Source organism: Telopea speciosissima, chromosome 10, assembly GCF_018873765.1.
Source record: "Telopea speciosissima isolate NSW1024214 ecotype Mountain lineage chromosome 10, Tspe_v1, whole genome shotgun sequence".
NCBI lineage: Eukaryota > Viridiplantae > Streptophyta > Magnoliopsida > Proteales > Proteaceae > Telopea > Telopea speciosissima.
In genome coordinates, this window is record NC_057925.1 from 2072197 (window position 1) to 2091853 (window position 19657).

Sequence of the window (19657 nt, forward strand, 5' to 3'; positions counted from 1 at the left end):
TAATTAACTTTAAATTGGGTCTATTGAAGTTTGAGTTTTACACCCCCATGATAGATAGATTGCAATTAAGGGTTTCATACTTGCTTGTTGAGAGCGAGGTTCTAGGTATTGGTGTCGGTATCGATCTTGGGCGAAATCAATACAATACTGAACCATGAACCGGCTGGAATTGGATTATATCAAACCGATATCAAGCATAATTTCAAAATTGAACCATATTTTTTTTTCCTGATTCACCTGATCCATATCGATATCCTATCGAAATCGGGCTCAGTTAATTCCTGATCCGATACTAATTATTAGAACCATGGTTGAGCACTTGAGTATCTACACCCTTTTGATCCAAACGGTGATTTCTATGCATAACTAGTAGTATGTTTACAAGACTGAGTAATACAAGAACATGTAGGCAAGTCTATGAGGGTTGTATATGTATAATTATCACCTCTAATTCGTGGGCACCTTCAATTCCTTCAATTCTTCTAATAGGGGGAGTGGATCCCATCTTGGGTAGTGTTTTTGGGCAGGAGGTAGGGTGGTCATTTTCGCCCCCATGTAAGGAAATGGAAGGGACAGCGAATTGGAGGGGATAACCATTCGATTGTATACTTGTTGATAAAGGTGTGAATCGCATATTGAATCCATTTGATCCAATTCGAATCGGATTTTTTTAATTGGAATAAAAAAACCGTTTACTAATCGGTTCTTTTTTTGTTTTTGTTTTTGTTTTTGTTTTGGGTTTTAAGTGAAATCGTTTAAATCATTGATTTTGAACAGATTAAAAAACGATTAGAACTGATTATACATACTAAACCAATTGAAAAAAATAGTTAGTCTTGACATTCTATATTTCCCATGTCAATTATTTTAAGGGAGACGGTTGGGTATGCGCCAGCTTTTGGTAAGCTAGTGGCCCAATCACAGGACTAGACACGAACATAGGAGGGCAAAAGGGTCTTTTCTAAAGGAGAAGAAAGAGAATGACACATGCTGGGCACGCTAGCCTTTTCCCCTTATTTTAAACTATTTTTATTTCTTAAGTCACAATTTGGATTTAGATGCCATAGTTCATGCCCAAGAACATCAAATTTCTTTATTGGGTTTAAAAAAATGATTCATACCTAATTGGGCTCAAAATTTGTAAACTTAAACCAACAAACAAGATCGAAATTGAAAGATGAGAGGTAATAAGAGGAAAGAGGCACAACCCAGCACGTCAAGGAAATCTCAACTAAATGAGGTCTGCGACATAGATCCTTGCCCTACAATAGGTTCTGTTTGAAATCTCCTATGGCCATTTTACATCTGCCCCTTGCTCTTTTTCTCCTTCAATCGGAATCATATCACTCCTCCTTATTGGGGCGTCCGTAGGCCTCCGTTGAATATGACCATACCATCTTAAGAGACTCTCTTGGAGCTTGTCATTGATCGAAGCAACTCCCAAGTCCACTCTTATTCGTTTATTCCATATTTTTTCCTACCTTGTTTTTGCATACATTTATCTTAACATCCTCATCTCTGCAAGACAAAACTTATTAATATGATACTTCTTAATTGCCCAATATTCTACCCCATACATCATGGCCAATCGTACAAGTGTCCTACAAAACTTTCCTTTAAACTTGAAAAGAAAATGTCAGTCACACGGCACTCCGGATGTATCTCTCCATTTCATCCATCTCACTTTAATTCTATGTGAAACATCATCTTCTATGTCACCTTCTTTATTATAATTGACCCTAGATATCTAAATAATCATTTTTCTATATATCTCTTTCCTCAATTCACACCATATCAATATCCACCATAACGTGACTAAAATTACATATCATATGCTCCGTCTTTGTTTTACTAATATTAAAGTCTCATGTTTCCAAGATTGACCTCCAAAGCTTTAACTTAGAGTTAATCTTTTCTTTTGTTTTATCCACCAAAATGATATCATCAACGAAGAGCATACACCATTGGACTTCGTCTTGAATGCTCCTGGTTTCTCTATCATAAATAAAAATAAAAATTTCAGAAGAAAAATCACATTTGCAGGCCAAGTAAACACTAACCCGTTTTGGGTTTTTTTTAATTTTAACCACATTTTTGGAAGCAAGGGCAGTGCAAGGGGGTTGGGTTGAAAAAATGGTTTGAGGAATCGGTATCAAATCGACTAATACGATCAAAATCCCAATCAATATTGGCACCCACTGATCCTGATTTTTGGCCGATCCTATGTTGACGGAGTTGTAGGGATCAAGGGTAAAAAGATTAAAAAAAAAAAAAAAAATTATAAGGAAAAGCAGGGGCAAAACCGTCCGATTACACCAATGCGTGCCGATCTCGGATCGATATTGATAGTGATCAATACCATGAACTAGAATCATGGTTGTAAATTTAAAATCACCCGTTTTGTGGCCCAAGTAATAAGCTACCTATCATCGTTATGGCCCAACAGCCCAATTATTACATGGGCTTGGTTTGAGCATAGGCTTCTCAGCTCAAACTGATGGGCTAAAAACCATATTTAACCCAACACTAAACACCCATTAACCCCCAAAACCCCGTCGCCATAGCAGGAGATTCGATCCCTTGACCTCTTGAGAGCCAACTTAATGGTAGGGTACCACCAACTAACGTACAAAAGGCATGATCTCACTGAAAGGCCTTCCAATGAGGCCGACCACCATTTTTGCCACATAGAAAATGATAGTGGCAATTCTATTATTGGATAAGAAGAGCGTAGTCTGAATTAGTCACATGTCAAATTTTATATTAAATTAATAATGTATCATCTATGTATTGACATGCACCCTATGAGTATTACCCTATTGGTAATCCTGTATATTCTAAAGTGTTATTTAGTCGTTCGAGGACCTATACTGTCACTCTGTCTCATATTCGATAATGTGGACCCCATATGAATGATACCATTCTCCAGAACCTCAATGATGTAGCATGCAAATTCCTTCTTACACTAGTATTGTGGGAAACCCTCATCCTTTATTTTTATATCACATTTGTAATGAGATTTAAACTCAAAATCTCTTACACTACGTATCAAAGTTTTAACCTTTTGTTTTTGGTAAAAAATTCTTAACCAGTAGTCCAGTATGGAATTGAATCCTCTCCAGGTTGCATCGAACGGTTGAGCGGGTTAGCATGCATTCCAAGGACAACACCAACTGTTCAATGCGTGCTAAAGAGGATTCGGTTTCATCCAATATTAATTATGTCAAAGTGAAAATCTTTATACAACATGTACAAAGTCTCATGGCATAATTCCTAGCTAGACTCTTTTGGCCATTGGATCGATAGTTAGACTAACAAACCCTTCAAGTTGATGCATGGTGCTTTCACAGAGAGATGTCTATTTTACTACAAACTATTGCCGTGGAATTTGGTTCTTTAGATTTGTCTAAAGTTGATTAAATTTTCTGTTTCACCTTTGCTATCTATTTGACCTATTTGTTCTCCCGTAAATTGGTCATTAGATCATCCTAATATTGCATGGACCGATGATGAATCCTCTCATTAGTTTACATGTCAAATTTGATAGTCTATCTCAATATTAGATCTTGTCTTGTGTTCCTTGTTTTTTTTTTTCTTCTAATGATCTCTATTTTGTATCCCTAAAATGAATTTTGTTTCCACCTTTATCACTTTAACAGCTAAAAAGATTTCGCAATTAAATTTTGGGTTGATATTCTATGTGCCATAGCACAGGCTTTGCCAAACACATGGGGACGACATTTCCACCACTTAGGGGGCGGGGCGGTCATTAATTTTGCCCACCCTCATGTGTCTGGGTGCAGCTTGTGCCCCCAACATAGAGAACATTTTCCTTTAAACTTTATTTTACTATGCAACCAAAGTGTCTAGTTGCAAATAAAGGAAAGAAAAGTAAAATTAAATCAATAATAAAAGGGATTTTTTTTTTTTTTTTTTTTGTAATAAAAGAGGAAAAAATCTTTGTGAGGGTGTTTACCGCCTACGTCTAAACACAATGGATGGCAAAATGACCGCTCCACTCCCTATGAAAATCAAAAATTTTCTGCTCCCCATGACACTTCCGCGCATACTTTCATGGGCCTCCGTGCACACAAAGGCCATGCTCTCCCAAAATAAAATATAGAACTTTTTCTAATAGACAACACTTTTTTTGTTGTTTAACAATTGAAGACCTGAGTTTTCTAATAAAAACCTCAAACTCACCTTCTTCGATGATTCCTTTATAACTAAACTGTGTGCTAATGATGCTTAGATTAACTAATTAAATTTCAACATTTTTATATATTTTTAATGGGAGTCACCTCCCCCATTATTTGCACATATAAGGGAACCCTAGTACCCTACCTTTCAGAACAACCGGAGCATGTTCTGCTGAAATCTAACTCATCTATATTATAAATGGACATTTTTTTTCCTCGTGAAAATGATATATACACACACACACACGCTCTCACACATTTTTTCTCTTCTCTTGTCATTAATACCGGTTGGTCCTCTATATTAAAAATGATATATACACACATTCTTTCTCTTCTCTTGTCATTAATACCGGTTGGTCATCTATATTAAAAATGATATATACACACATTCTTTCTCTTCTCTTGTCATTAATACCGGTGGGTCCTCTATATTGAAAATGATTTATTCCCTTAATGCGTGTATGATTTCAATATATGTGGGGAGCATTGCCATCCCTCTCTTCTATTTATTTATGGGTAAGAGATCGCTATTTCTCTTTATTTATATCTGTTACTAATAAATACATGATCCCACAATATTCTAGTCTTTTTTGTGGTAAGGACAATAAGGTAATTACATAGTTCAATAATGAAGGGTCAACCTATAAGACAAAGAAGATCTATCTAATTAATTGATGGCTATACTTTTTAAGAACATAAAATATCAGTTTATCAAGAACTAGAGGATAACAAAGATGGAATCTGCTGAAATGGCTTATGGCACCCGACATCATTCATGGTTTTATGAACATGGTATTCTTAAAGCTTTTAAAGCTGATTCTGATTTCAATTCCGGTCGCTTTCGATTGGCCTATCCATACTTGATTATTAGGGTTCAGATTAATTGCTTTTGATTTTGGCTGATTCTGACATTTTTGAATTTTGAGCATAATGTTGAATTTTGAATTGATCTCATCTACCAACCATTAGATCGGTATAAAATTCACGTGGTGACTTGGAAGTTGAGCGCAACACGATGGTCATTCAATTCCAAGCCGCAGAGGATCCAAATCCAAGAGATTACTGTCTGAAAAACATGTGAGATCCAATACCCCAACTTTCTTATCCCACACTTTACGACAAAACAAATGAAACCTTAAGGCCATGTTTGTTTGCCAGTAAAAACTGGGGTGGACAAAAAGGGGTGGCATAGCTGTGTCTTTTTCCATAAAATCCCTAAAATGATTGTTGTTTGGATACATATAGTGAGATTTTAACAAACAAAGATTCTTAAATTACGGATTGTGTCTACCTATGTAGCTCCTTATTTCTCCCACCCCACCTCTCCCAAAAGTCCCTCCAAATTTAACGAGAGTTTTACACTATTCATGGGAAACTAGCAACATGGGACCCACTACACTATTTTTCCCTAATTTTTTCATCTTTTTCTTTCAGTTGACCCATTCCACTACACATGAGACCCACCCATCATCTTTCCCACCCTTCTTTTTCTGCCAAACGAACGGGGCCTAAGGAAAGCAAAGGAAAACATGGTCTCCCATATTCCAATTCTAATGACATGTATGAATGATATTTGATATTTCCAATGTCGATGGATCCCTCCCATTTAAAATGATTTTCTCAAAATACTTAAATCCCATTTGAATTTGCGGTTAGCATCTCCATTACATATAAAATTTCAGTTGTGGTTCTTGACATATATTTTGTCCCTTTAATTAATGTGCCTTGTATGCTAGCATTTCCTTTGACACTAGTCATTAGGTAATTTGGCTCTCCACCAACCGTGGCGGGAGCTGAAGGATCCAACCCAACAAAACAAGGGTGGATTTCATCATTTCACAGGTGGGACCTAAGTGGGGCCCCCTATGAAATGACCATAACTCCCCTGTTTTTGGGTGTTTTTGTTGGGTTGGACTCTCCAGTTCCCGCCACAGCTGGAGGAGAACCAAATCCATCATTAAGAATGGGTTCTACCATTAAACAATCGATTTGACAACAGACAATGTATTGGAGAGGAATATAATCAACTTGTTTACTTGAACAGCATCACAACCTCATATTCTATATATTGATTCAGATTATTGGTACGTAACCTCGGGGAGATAAACTCTCTATGTAGGCATCTACTCTCCTTACGTGAAAGGGTGATGTGATAATTCTGATAGTTATATTTTTAGAAAATGATCTTATTTGATCACATGTCACATTTCAGAGACGGGGCAATGGATTAAAAAAAAAAGTTGGAATAGTCAAGAGTGACAAGGAGAAATGTCATTGCGAGATGGAGGGAGTAGCAAAATAATCTTGTGTAATCTTTATAAAAAAAAAATGAATTTCTTGTGTAATTTTTGGTAATGTCTAAAATTATGTTTCATTAACCAATGGCCCTCAACAGCTTCAACAACCTTCTATAATATCATGGAATTTGTTCCTTCAAAAATAAAGATGAAAATGAGCTCATGATTGGCCTAATTAGTGACAAATTTTAGGGGATGCTATCATTAATGGAAGAAAAAAAATGTGTGGGATTCTTGGTCTTGGAGTCCAAAAGATATTTCAAGACCGTCGTAAATATTACCATAAGGCTTGAAATGAGGTGAATTTTTTTGGAAAATGAAAGTAAAGATTCCTTGTTGATCATCTGCCAAGTTTTAGCTGAAATGGAATTGGTTAAATGACAAAATAAAACATTGAAAAATCAAAGACTACAATGAGGGATGCGACCGTTAATTGATGTGCGTTGTATATATACGTAATACTTGTATGCAGACACTTTCTTTAACACTAGGTCATTTGGAATGGATTCTATTATAGGACCTACGGAATTGAACGGTCGATTTGACATCAGGCTAGCATCCCTGATTAGTTAATTTGTATTGGAGATTAATATAATCAAATTGCTTACTTGAACATCACCACAGCTTAATCTTCTATCAAAGGATTTAGATCATTTCTATACGGTCTCACTAAGATAAGCTCTCTATATAGGCTCCTTTTATTGTCACATGAAAGGGTAACGTGGCAATTCTGACAGTTGGATTTATAAAAAAATGATCTTAATTAGTCATATATAAAATTTCATAATCAAGTTCAGTTGTTTGTTCTCCAACTTCTCGACAACTTTCCTTGTGTTTTTAAGCCATCTATGTATTGCAATGCATTTTCCTATGATCTTGGATTTTTCAAAACATAATTTTTCCAATTTGGTTGATTTTGATGGGATGACACTTGATTTGTGGCTAGTGCACCCTAGAATTTACACATTCACAAAATTTCAATCCATAAGGTAGATATGCTATGTAGCAAAACATAAATGTCCGTATATAAACACCTTTAAAAGTGCTTGTGTAGAATCCCTATTCCATTCGAAGTTTGTAAATCCCATATGGATTATATTAGTATGACATGTACACTTGGATGTAACAAAATTTAGCTTCCCAAAGAAAGTCTAAGTCTACTTAATAAATTTGGAGATTTTGAATTGGTTAAGAGTGCAATTTAGAGATGACACCAAAGTTGACATTGAGGAGTCTTTCAATAGTATTAATAGTGCTGAAATTTTATTTATTTATTTTTTTGATCAAGGAAGGGCAGCAAAAGCTACCCAAACTACTCTATAATAGTGTTGAAATTTAGAACTACTTAAATTAACTACATTAGGAGTACTTGTGGCTATGGAGTTTTCAAATTGATTAATGACAACTTGAGAACATTATAATTATTATTATAACTTTAATTAATATTATTTAACACTCCCTCTATCTTGCAATGATTCTCTTTTTAATAAAATACAAATTTTTAGGAAGAGTGGTAAAACACTTAAAACATTAAAAGTCTTCTCATTCCTCAATATTATCCTTTCATTAGTTGTTAAAATTCTTTTCAAATTAGGCAACAAATGATTGTGACAATTAATGCAAAGAGGGAATTAATAAACCTAATAAAGGCCATTACTTGACTTAAGAGATGCAGCAATGGACACAAAAATTTGGAACACCCAAGAATGAGAAGGAAATATGTCTTTTTACGTGGCGAGGGGTAAAAGTCTTTCTATTTTTTCCCCTCGATCTTGAAAGTGTAATCACACAAACCACACACCAATCCCAAAAGGTTAACCAACTTTTAGGACAGTTATTTGTGTAGAATTTTTCCTTTAAAAAAATAAAGATGAAAATCCGCTCACGAGCTTGATTTTTGTGACAAGGTGTAAAGGGACGCTATCAATGATTGTCTTTGGGGAAAAGGTTCTTTGAGCTGACTGCAGAGATTACACTAGCACCCTCTCTCTTTATCTTTCTTTCCTCTTCACATGAAATGATCTCTTTGCCCCTTGTGTACAAAACTGTTTTGTAGTTTCTCATTGGTGCACTCCCTACGCTGCTTCGAGAACCCTCTCCCTTGTTATTGCTATTATTTAAAAAGGAAAAAGTGTCAGATTCTTAGTCTTAGGAGGTTCAAAGGATGTCTCTAAATTATATGAAATATGAATTATACATTGGGCTCAAAATGAACTAAAATTTTGTGGATATATAGACCCAACGATTCCTTACTCACTTGTCAAGTTTTAGCTAAAATAGAGTTGGTCATGAAGCAAAATAAAACATTGAAATTTCAAACACTACAGTGAGGGTGCACATCCATGCTTGGACTACTGAGCGGAAGCATACAATGCATGGGAAGGTATATGATTGAGTTTGAGTTTGTAATTGGCCATGAGGCTAGTTTAGATCATTCCTTAGATATCTAATAGTTGAAGCTGCTTCAGAACCTTTCCACATGATTGTAAACAACTGAATTCTGTCATCTCAAAACATTCCCCCACTTGCTACCGGTAATTTGAGACTAAACTACTACTCAGAGATTTTTGGTAAAAATTACCAATTTGCGCCTGGAGTTAATTGAGTACCCAAACATTGTTAGAATGGGTTGAAACTTTTTAGATAGAATTTTTTTAAGATATTAAATAATGTCTTAAACTTTGGTACAAATCAAATAATGTTTGGACATCATTTCATAAAACCCTAATTTTGTGGACCCTTTTGCTTCGGGCACAGATTTGATTGTGTTTCCGACATAATGTATATTTGATCTTTGCATCATTGGATAGTACTCTCAAAATTACTTATGACGATAATCGTCAAAATCTGAAGGTCAGATATTCTAGAATCAATCTTAGAAGTCTACCTTATGAAGGTGATCGCCCTAGGCCCACTTTTGGACCCACATGAGGCTGCCACATGGCACCTCTTACATTATTAATGGGAGGAAGCTCCCAACTTCCATTTGGAGGTTTGGAGGAGTAGCCAAACCATGGTTTTAGTGCATGGTATCGAAACGGGTATCGATCAACTCAGAAACCGTTATGGTATCGGATCAATATCGACAAAGATCAGCTATATCAGACAAAATCTCCCCTGATTCTCCTTTAAAAATAGTTTTTTGACCGATTTACCTTTGTTCATATTGTATCACCGATACGATATTGGCACGGTATCGGGATCAGCAAGGTGCAAAACCGATATGAATCGCCCGATACGGGCATTTTGATATCGGTACTTAGAACCATGAGAGGATTTGGCTCCTCCTCCTCCCTTTAACCTTATAAAAAAGGCACCCTCTTTCCTTCATTAACACAACTCAAAAACCTTAGAGCATCAATTTTTTCTGCTCTGCCCTCTCTCTTCCCAAGAGGAGTTTCTCAATAGTCTTTTGGTGCCCTAAAACCCTAGAGAAGCTTTGAAATCCAAGGGGCATCTCAAAATAGCCAGTGAAGACAAAAATTCCCCCAAAAATCTTGAACTATTCCAGATGCTAGGAATTTCACCTGGATTACCATAGAAGAGTCGAAATTCCCTGACAAGCCCATTTTGGGCTCCCCAAAAGGTATTTTTTTTCTCTTCCTTTTTTACACACATTTACTCAGTGTTTTATGTAGATCAAGCATATGTAGTTACTTTTACCTAATTGTGTACTCGGGTTAGGTTTTTACCCTAATCTAGGCTTTTCGATTGGATGAGGAAATACACCATGTTAATTACCATATATGTTATTTCCATGTTACTAGTACTATACACCTGCAAATGTACTCCTAAAACATACATGCAGTACGTTGTTAGGCTGCCAAACTTCCAGTAAAGATTCGATAGACATTTAAAGATGTCATCAGGTCCAATCATGTCAAAACAAGTGGCTAGACCAAGAAGTGGTCAAAACCTGAAAATCTTCCCAATCTTGTATCGGAAACTACGTTTGATCTGATTCCTATTCGGGGTACGTGGGCAGCCTGACCAAGTCAAGTTCTATCACAATCATGCACACATCAGTTATGTCACCATTCCCATACACATATAATTGCACATACACAACATACATTCTTACCATGATCCTCATTCCCATATTGTATTCCACCATATCACATGCATTCATATCATGATCCCCATCCCCCACATGCATACCCAACACATGCAAAACTATATTTAACCTAATTCCCAAATCATTCGTGAAACTAGGCAGTCAGGCAACCATAAGTTTTGGTTCAATCACTCCCTTACATACATACATATATTCATTCATTGTATATATTACACATACACACATATACTTTGTAGTTTTCATTTACATTCAAGTAATTTTACTATGCATGATAATATCTGGGACTAATTAGTAGAATTAATAAACCTAGGAATTGTCTAAATAAAAGGAGATCGATCCTGATTGAGGGTGGGTAGGTGCCTACCACCTTCTCAGCCCATAACCTTGAATTACCCAAAGATCTAAGACAACTTTTGCCTTATCCATTAGAGTGAATTATCTCTCCCAAAAGTGAAAGGCATTTATGGGTCCTAAACCCTAATCTAGATAGTGACTCTAAAAAAGTAGAAACTCATTTATAGACACCCCAGGGTACCACGCAACCCAATCCAAAAAAGATTGAAGGATGAACACCCACAATGGTACAACTAAGTAGGTGATACATAGATTCCGATGATCTAGGTCCAAGAAACCTTAACCACCATACTAACTATTACTCGACCCTTGCTCCTCGCCTCCTCTCTTTAATTTGCCATGCCCCTCTCCTTAATCCTTCTTTCTCTCTCTTCAATCGCAATTGATTTCTTCCCCCTTTTGATGAATGGCTTCATATTGTAAATATTTTAAAACGAAAAAAATATGCGATGTTTGGAAGCCAAGAAAAGAAAAGAACTAAAAAAAGGAAATTATATATATATATATATATATATATATATATTTATATCAATTATTATGTCATCATAATTTTTGTCTAATTATTATTTTTCTTTTCTTTTCTTTCTTTTCCATGCTTCCAAATATAGGAAAGAAAGGAGAGGAAGGCACGGTCTCCAACATTCCAACTCTAATGACATGTAAACATGATTACTCTTTTAAAATAATTTTGGGAAAAAGATCTCTACCTGGTGCAAATCCCACTTCAATTTGCGATTAGCATCTCCATTAAATATAATATTTCAGTTGAGGTTATTGGACTTCTATTTTGTCTGCTTAATCAATGTGCTTTCTAATCAATGCTAGCATTTCTGATTAGTTAATGGGATGCTTAATTAATTTTGTATTAGAGAAGAAAAGAACATAATCAACTTGCTTACTTAAACATCACCACAACCTCATATTCTATAGATGAATTCAGATTATTACTACACAGCCTCACCAAGATAAGCTTTCTCTCTCTCTCTCTCTCTATATATATATACACGCACCTAGTGTCGTCACATGAAAAGGTGATGTGATAATTCTAATAGTTGGATTTTTAGAAAATTATTTTATTTGATCACATGTCAAATTTCATATTCAAGTTCAATCGTTCGTTTTTTCAATTTTTCGACTAGAAAACCTATTGCTAATTGACTTGGTAAATCTAACATAGATTATATTTGTGCAACAAGCACCATTTTTTTTTTTTTTCGTTAAGAGAGGATTTATTGAATAGGATAACAAAGTCTTGAGAGCCAAGGAATGGAATACGACCGTGCATGTAATAAAATTGTTTACCTAAAAAAAAAGAGAAAGAGTTATTTTCATTTAATAAATTAGGAAATTTTGGATTGGTTAAGAGGGCAATTAAGTGACGACACGGAAGTTGACATTGAGGAGGTTTTCAATAGTATTAATAGTGTTGAAGTTCGAACGGCTTTAATTAACTACATTAGGAGTACTTGTGTCCGTGGAGTTTTCAAATTGATTAATAACGTACAACTTAATAGCATTATAATCAACTTGCTTACTTGAACACCACCACAACCTCAACTTGTATCCATGGATTTAGATTATTGCTACAAAGGCACAACAAGATAAGTTCTCCATACGTGCATCTTGTTTTGTCACTTATAAATTATAATCAACTTGCTTACTTGAACACCACCACAACCTCAACTTGTATCCATGGATTTAGATTATTGCTACAAAGGCACGACAAGATAAGTTCTCCATACGTGCATCTTGTTTTGTCACTTATAAGGGTGATGTGGTAATTTTGACTATCGGATATTTAGGAAATAATCTTAAACTGTCACATATCAAATTTTAAAGTCAAGTTCAATCGTTCGTTCTTTTAAAATCTACACAACTTCTCTTGTGTTTGTAAGCAATCTATGATCCTAGATTTTTCAAAGCTTAATTTTCCATTTTCTTTGACTCTGATGGGCTGACACTTTTATTGTGGTTGGTGCAAAGGTGCGCCCTGAAATCTACATGTACACAAAATTTCAACCCCATATGGTCTGTCATGTGGCCAAAAATACATGCCCATGTAGAAAACACCTTTAAAAGTTCCTGTATAGAAACCCTATTTTCTTTGGACTATGTAAACCTAATATAGACTATAATTTTATGGGGAAAAATATCTCTACTTGGTGTTGTTTTTTACACCCTCTCACAGGGCACCGTGAGATGACATTTCTACCCCTAGGTAGATTCCAGACGTGCTCACCCATTGGCCCAGACGCTTGTGTAGAAACCATGCGACCAAGTAGAGATCTCTTGCCCATTTTTATGATATGTACAGTTGGATGTAATAATATTCAGCTTCCCACTTTCACAGAGAAAGTCTACATAAAGAAATTTTGAATTGGTTAAGAGGGCAAATTATTATTTTTTTTTGGTAAAACGGAATTCATTGAGATAAAGGGCATGAAGTACCCGAGACATTACACTGGAGCCAAGGAGTGGAATGTGGCCAAATTATCTTACATGCCAAAGACACGGCCTTCCTAGCTAGGGCATGGGCAGTTTCATTTGCCTCCCTAGAAATTGAGGAGATTTTTAATGGAATTAAGAGTATTGAAGTTGGAACGGCTTTAATTAAACACTTAAAGCATTAAAAATCTTCTCATTCATCAATATTATCTTTTCATTATTTATTTATTTATTTTTAAAATTAAGCAATAAATAATAATTGATGGAAATGTTAAATTAATAATCTAATAAAAACGCATTACTGAATTTAAGAGATGAAGCGACAGATAAAAGAATTTGAAACAGCAAAGACTGAAAAGGAGAAATGTATTAATGGGTGGAGGGGCTAATCAAATAATTTTGTGTAATTTTTCATTGAAAAAAAAAAAATCTTATGTACTTTGTGGTGATTTCTCAAATTCAAAAACTTTCCATAGTTTGCATAGAATTTTTCCTTTCAAAAGTAAAGATCAAAATGAACTCACAATTAACTACTTGCTAGGGATGCTATCACCAATTGTCTATCATATTAACATAAGGAAGTGTTCGTATCCATTTATCACTATCCGAATCTGTCCGAAAACTAAACGGATGCGGATACGGATAGGCTATAGCTATCCGAAAAACTATATATATTTACATGTAAACGGATAAAATATCCAATCTGTATCCGTGTTTGTATCCGTTTAGCACTATCCGAATCCATTTGAAAGCTAATCGGATGCGGATGCGGATATAGCACTATCCGAGTCGAATCCGATCCGTTTACATCCCTACTAGCAATCTTTGTTTATCTCAAGTCACTGGCTGTACACATGGTTCTCATTAGTAGATCTTCTACATACCAAAGAAATATATTATCTTTTCATTACTTAAATTATTTTCAAATTAGACAATAAATGATTGTTCTAATTAATGTAAAGGGAAAATTAATAAATCTCATAAAAATCCCTTACTTAATCTTGTGTAAACGATCTTCTCTTGAATGAATTCTCTTTTTCCAAAAAAAAATACTTGTGTAATACTTTATTAAAAAAAATTTATCTTACGTAATTTGTCTGTGGTCTCAAAATCAAAACCTTCCTATATTTGGCATAGAATTTTTCCTTTCCAAGATAAAGATGAACATGAGCTCATGATTAACCTAATTGGTGACAAGTTGCTAGGGAATGGTATCATTAATTGTGTTTGTCAAAATTAACAAAAGAATTCTTGGTCATGTAGTCCAAAGGATATATTGGGATCATTACGAATATCTACCACAAGACTCGAAATGGGATAAAAATTTGTGGATATGTAGATTCCAAAGATTCCTTACTTTACCTACGAAGTTTTAGCTGAAATGAAATTGATTAAGTGGCAAAATAAATCATTGAAAAATCAAAGACTACAATGCGGGTGCATATCAATACTTGAACTATTAAGAGGGTGCATCTGAATACATAGGAAGGTAAAATATTGAGTTTGAGTTTGAAATTTGACATAAGACTAGTATAGACCATTCCCTAGTCCCTACATATCTAATAGTTGAAGCTGCCATATCACCTTTCCATATGGTAAAACTAAGTAGATGGTCTATAGATATGCATCTAGGCTTGATGGTTTAGGTCCAAGAAATCTTCCGCCCTCCCAAGCAAGCTCAAAAGTGGTAAGTTCGATTTTGAGAATTGCGCTAACAGAGAAATAAAGAGGGATAATTATGTAGGAACAATTTTCTTTCATCCGTGGTGAAGAGAGAATCTCTTAATACATAATTCTTATGTTAGGAAGGGACTCTTGAAAGCCAAGGACATTTTAGACTTTGTACAGTAGAGTAGAGGGAATAGTGAAACCTAAGGGTGTCAATTCTAGGCCCGACAATCGACTACCTTGCGTTTATGGGTGTTAGTTTGTACAGTTTCGATTTGGTACAAGATACACATGTAGAAACCAAAACAAAATCGAACCGCCAATAAGAGCACATTTTTTTAATCAATTCAAATTGACCCTATTTGATCGGTTTAATTCGGTTTAGGTCCTATCACCCACAAAGACATTTTGAATTGACCCCTCCAACTACTAGTAAAGATTGATTTGAAGTTTTGAACACAATGCATATCCATTGAGGAAATGGAAGGTTCTAGTATCTTCTTTCAAGGAAGAATCAACGAAATATAGTTCAAAGTTAATAGTGTATATTTAATCACTTAGATTCATAAAGATGAATATTCAACAATTGTCCCAAGCTTGCTTGTAACTTAATGATGTTTTATGCCTTTATCTTTAACAACTAGCGTTAATGGTTTTTAAAGTGCTTTTAGTGGTAGGCCACAAACCCAATTCTAAGATGTTATTCTTGTTTATTGTAAATTTGTTTTGATTCTAACTAATCGATTTCACCCTTGAAACCAAAATCAAACCGAATCAAGAAATTATTCATTATTTTAAAATTAAAATTGAATTATATTAATGGTTGGTTTCAATTTTGGTTCCAAATCGACACTTTTACTCGCACTAAAAATGCTCAATTATTAATCAATCGATGCTTGAACAGTTGAATCTAACACTATTTAATAATCGATTGAATCAATATGGGGATTCAACCAATCAATTCAAGTTGGACCTACCAATGCGTGCCAACTTTTAATACTCCTACTTAAGGGAGAGCGTTCTTTGTGAGGGAATGTAGAAGCCATGCATGCTAGCATCTCAAGGACTAGATTTCTGCTTTTCATGGGGCGGGGCGATCATTTCACTCCCCATTGTGTCTATGTCCCCCTCCCCCTCCCCCTCGGAGAGAACATTCTCCACTTAGTTAATTACCTACAACCCTGATTATATGAGATTCCCTATGACAATACAAACCATATGTTCCCATAGACACTACATTAAGTATATATAGCGAATTCTTATCGAATGAATAAAGTGTTGACTATTCAAGATTCCTGTTAGATACATGACAAACCGACCTAAATTAAATCAAATTTTATTTGAAAGGACAGTGAAGAACACATCTCTTTTTGTTTATTAATTTTTTGGGATAAAGTTATCTGCATTTGGGATGCTAGGTACGCCTAGACACATGGAGGGTGGGTGAAATGATCGGTCTACCTTTAGATGACTCAAACCCTGCCATGTCCCACCTCATGTGTCTAGGTGCAGCCTATGCTAAGATGCACTCCCGAATTGAGATCGCGAGCCTTAATTTTTTCTTTTATCATTTCATTTTTATTAAATTTCTCATGTTTTTTTTATTTTTTAATTTTCATCTTTTTATTATTCTTTTTAATTTTGGAAAAAGAATATTACCTGTGTGGCTCTTGTTTCAGGATCCGTTAAATAAAAAATTATATTTGTGTTGATGATCTTGCGTACGCTCTCATTGGCCTTCGCATCGGTGTAGGCGCTATACAACCATACAACAATCTCTTTTTCTTAAATTTTTTTTTTTATCCAAAATTGTATTGTTCCTAGACGATTTGATATTGATACATAACAATCAACATAGCGCAATATGATGATTTAGTGATATGTTGCAATGACGATGATTTGGTGATATGGTATCATGGCGTGATTTGGCGATAATATATCACTATGGTGATAATTTAGCGATATGGTGACATGGCAACAATAAATCATTATGACGATTTAATGACATGGTGTCATTGCGTCGATTTGGGGATATGATGATACAACAATTTCATGATAAGATGCGACGTGAACGTAATTTGACAAAATGGCAATTTGATTTTATGATATTATGGCAATTAGATTGAGGACGATATCAATCCAATACCAATTTTTATCAATATTTTATTATTTTTTAAGAAAAAAAAAGTAATTGATCGATACAATTGGAAGAGAAAATGAATAGAATTTCAAATATCAAACTCCCACCATTACAAGGAGCCAAGTGGCAAACATGACCTCTATTATACCGCCAAATGTTCACCGTTGCCCCACCAATACTTCAGAAGATTTTAATTCCATGATATTATGCCACAGGTATAAACAGATTTTTTTTTTTTTTTAATAAAAATCCATATACTTTAACAATTAAGGCTAATATTTTTTTTTTGGTGAATATAGACTTTTTTTTATGTGTATAATAGGAAGAAGATCTAAGACTCACTTTCATCTTTAATTCTGTAAAAGGGATTTAAATAGCCGACCAAAACATGTGACTTTAAAGTCTTTTAAGGCTAAATGTGCTTTTCTCTTTTTCAAAGAAATCTAGCCAAAAAGGGTAATGGATCTATTATGAGAAATTCTTCTAAGGTCTTATCAAAAAAATAAAATAAAACTCTTCCAAGTGCCACTTGACCAACTTTACTTTTCTTTCATGTGCGTAGAGAGAGAGAGAGAGAGAGAGAGAGATGCATGAGCCATTTGAATGATTGATGGGATGAGCACATGTGGGATGAGCACATGGATTTCGAGTTTAAATAGAATATACCAAGTTTACCTTCACCCATAAGACATGGTTTGAGGTATCGGTATTGGATCGCTTGATATGGTCGATCTGTACGGTTTGAAGGTGATCGATATCGATACCTGGTCAATAATATATCGATAGGATAGTATGAACAAGGGTAAAATAGTCAAGAAAACCCATTTTTAAGGAAACCTAAGAGTAAACTTGTCCGATATGGTCAATCCATTTCGATACCATATCGGTATTGTATTCGTTTGAAGATGATAGATACCCGATCCAATACTGTGCACTAAAACCATGATCCATACTTAAGAGGGATTTTTTCTTTAAAAAAAAAAATTATGGGAGAAAGTTCTCTACGTGCCTACACAACCTGGGTGCGGTTTCAAGCAAATGAGAGAGTCTCCTTTAGAATCTGGCAATAAAGGAAGGAGCATTTATGACATATCACCTCCTTACATGAACAATGATATGTGAGCATTCATGAGGGGTGGGGCGATCATTTCACCTCCCATTGTACTAGGTGTGGCCCCTAGCCCTGCATCCCACTCAGGGAACTTTTCTCCTTTAAACAAATAAGGCTTTCAATGACAATAGTTGCCATATCACCTTTCCATGAGGCATGTTCGGTGACTACACGGTTCAGGTTATCGACATCATATCGGCCATGTCAAAAACAGTATGTACCACTATCGTTAGTATCCGATAGATACCAATATTTTCGGTGGTATCGATCGAGGAGGGTAAAATACTTAAAAAAACAACTAAAGTATCGATAATTTAAAAGATAAAATGATTCAATCCAACTCGATATGACCGATTCATATCAATATTGACGATATTTACTGAGACCAAGACCGATACCGATACCAACACCCCAAACCTTGAGTGGCTGGAAAGTAATTTATCCTTTCCACAATAGTTGTCTATAAAGGTATTATTTTTTTTTAATATTTTAACAATATTTCTAGACTAATAAGAAGACCCCTCTTTTGTGGGTTTTGATCCTAGAGTCTCGCCTTATAAACTGGTATTGAGGACTGTAATTAACGTTATTAAACAACCATTGGGAGTATGTGTGTGTGGAGTTCTCAAATTGATAATGACAACTTAATAGCACTATTATTGTATGATTACATTATTTTGATTAATTTTTCTACACTCATAAATATTTATAATCAAATTAAAATCGTTTTAAATAACTTGTCTTGACTGTTGATGCCTCAAATTCTATTTTCATTAATGGGTGAAACTTCTATGGCTTTCATAATAGTGAATTTAGCTCATCTCCACGAGTCCAGCACGCCTAGAGTGTTGCCGGCCGTTGGGCTATACCGCACATATTTCTAGGTGTGCATCGAGATGTGTGCAGCACAGCTCAACCGCTGGATGCTCCGTGGCAGCACCCTGGGCTTTAGGCCCCCTGGAGATGATCCTGATCCAGTACTAGTTGGTTAGTTGCTGGTACCAAGGTTTGAAAAATCGATTTGGGTTGCCGATTCAGATTGGACTGATCCAAATCAAATACTAATGTTTAGGGTTTTTTTTTTTTTTTTTACAAGTATTTAGTAGAACGTAAACTTTAATCACCAGAGGATTTCATGTAAATATAACAAAGTGAGAAAGATTGTTATGAAATTATCAATATATGTTTTTTTCCTATGAAAGGTTCTTGAAATCAACACAAAATGTCTTCTGAAAGGGCAAAAAATTTGTGTGGTGTGCGTTGTGTATATCTGTCTTTTCATGATTTTAAAAGCTAATTAAACTTTTGGGATTGTCGTGTGGTTTGTGTGATTACCCAAAAAACAAAAGGCAACAAATTTCATAAATC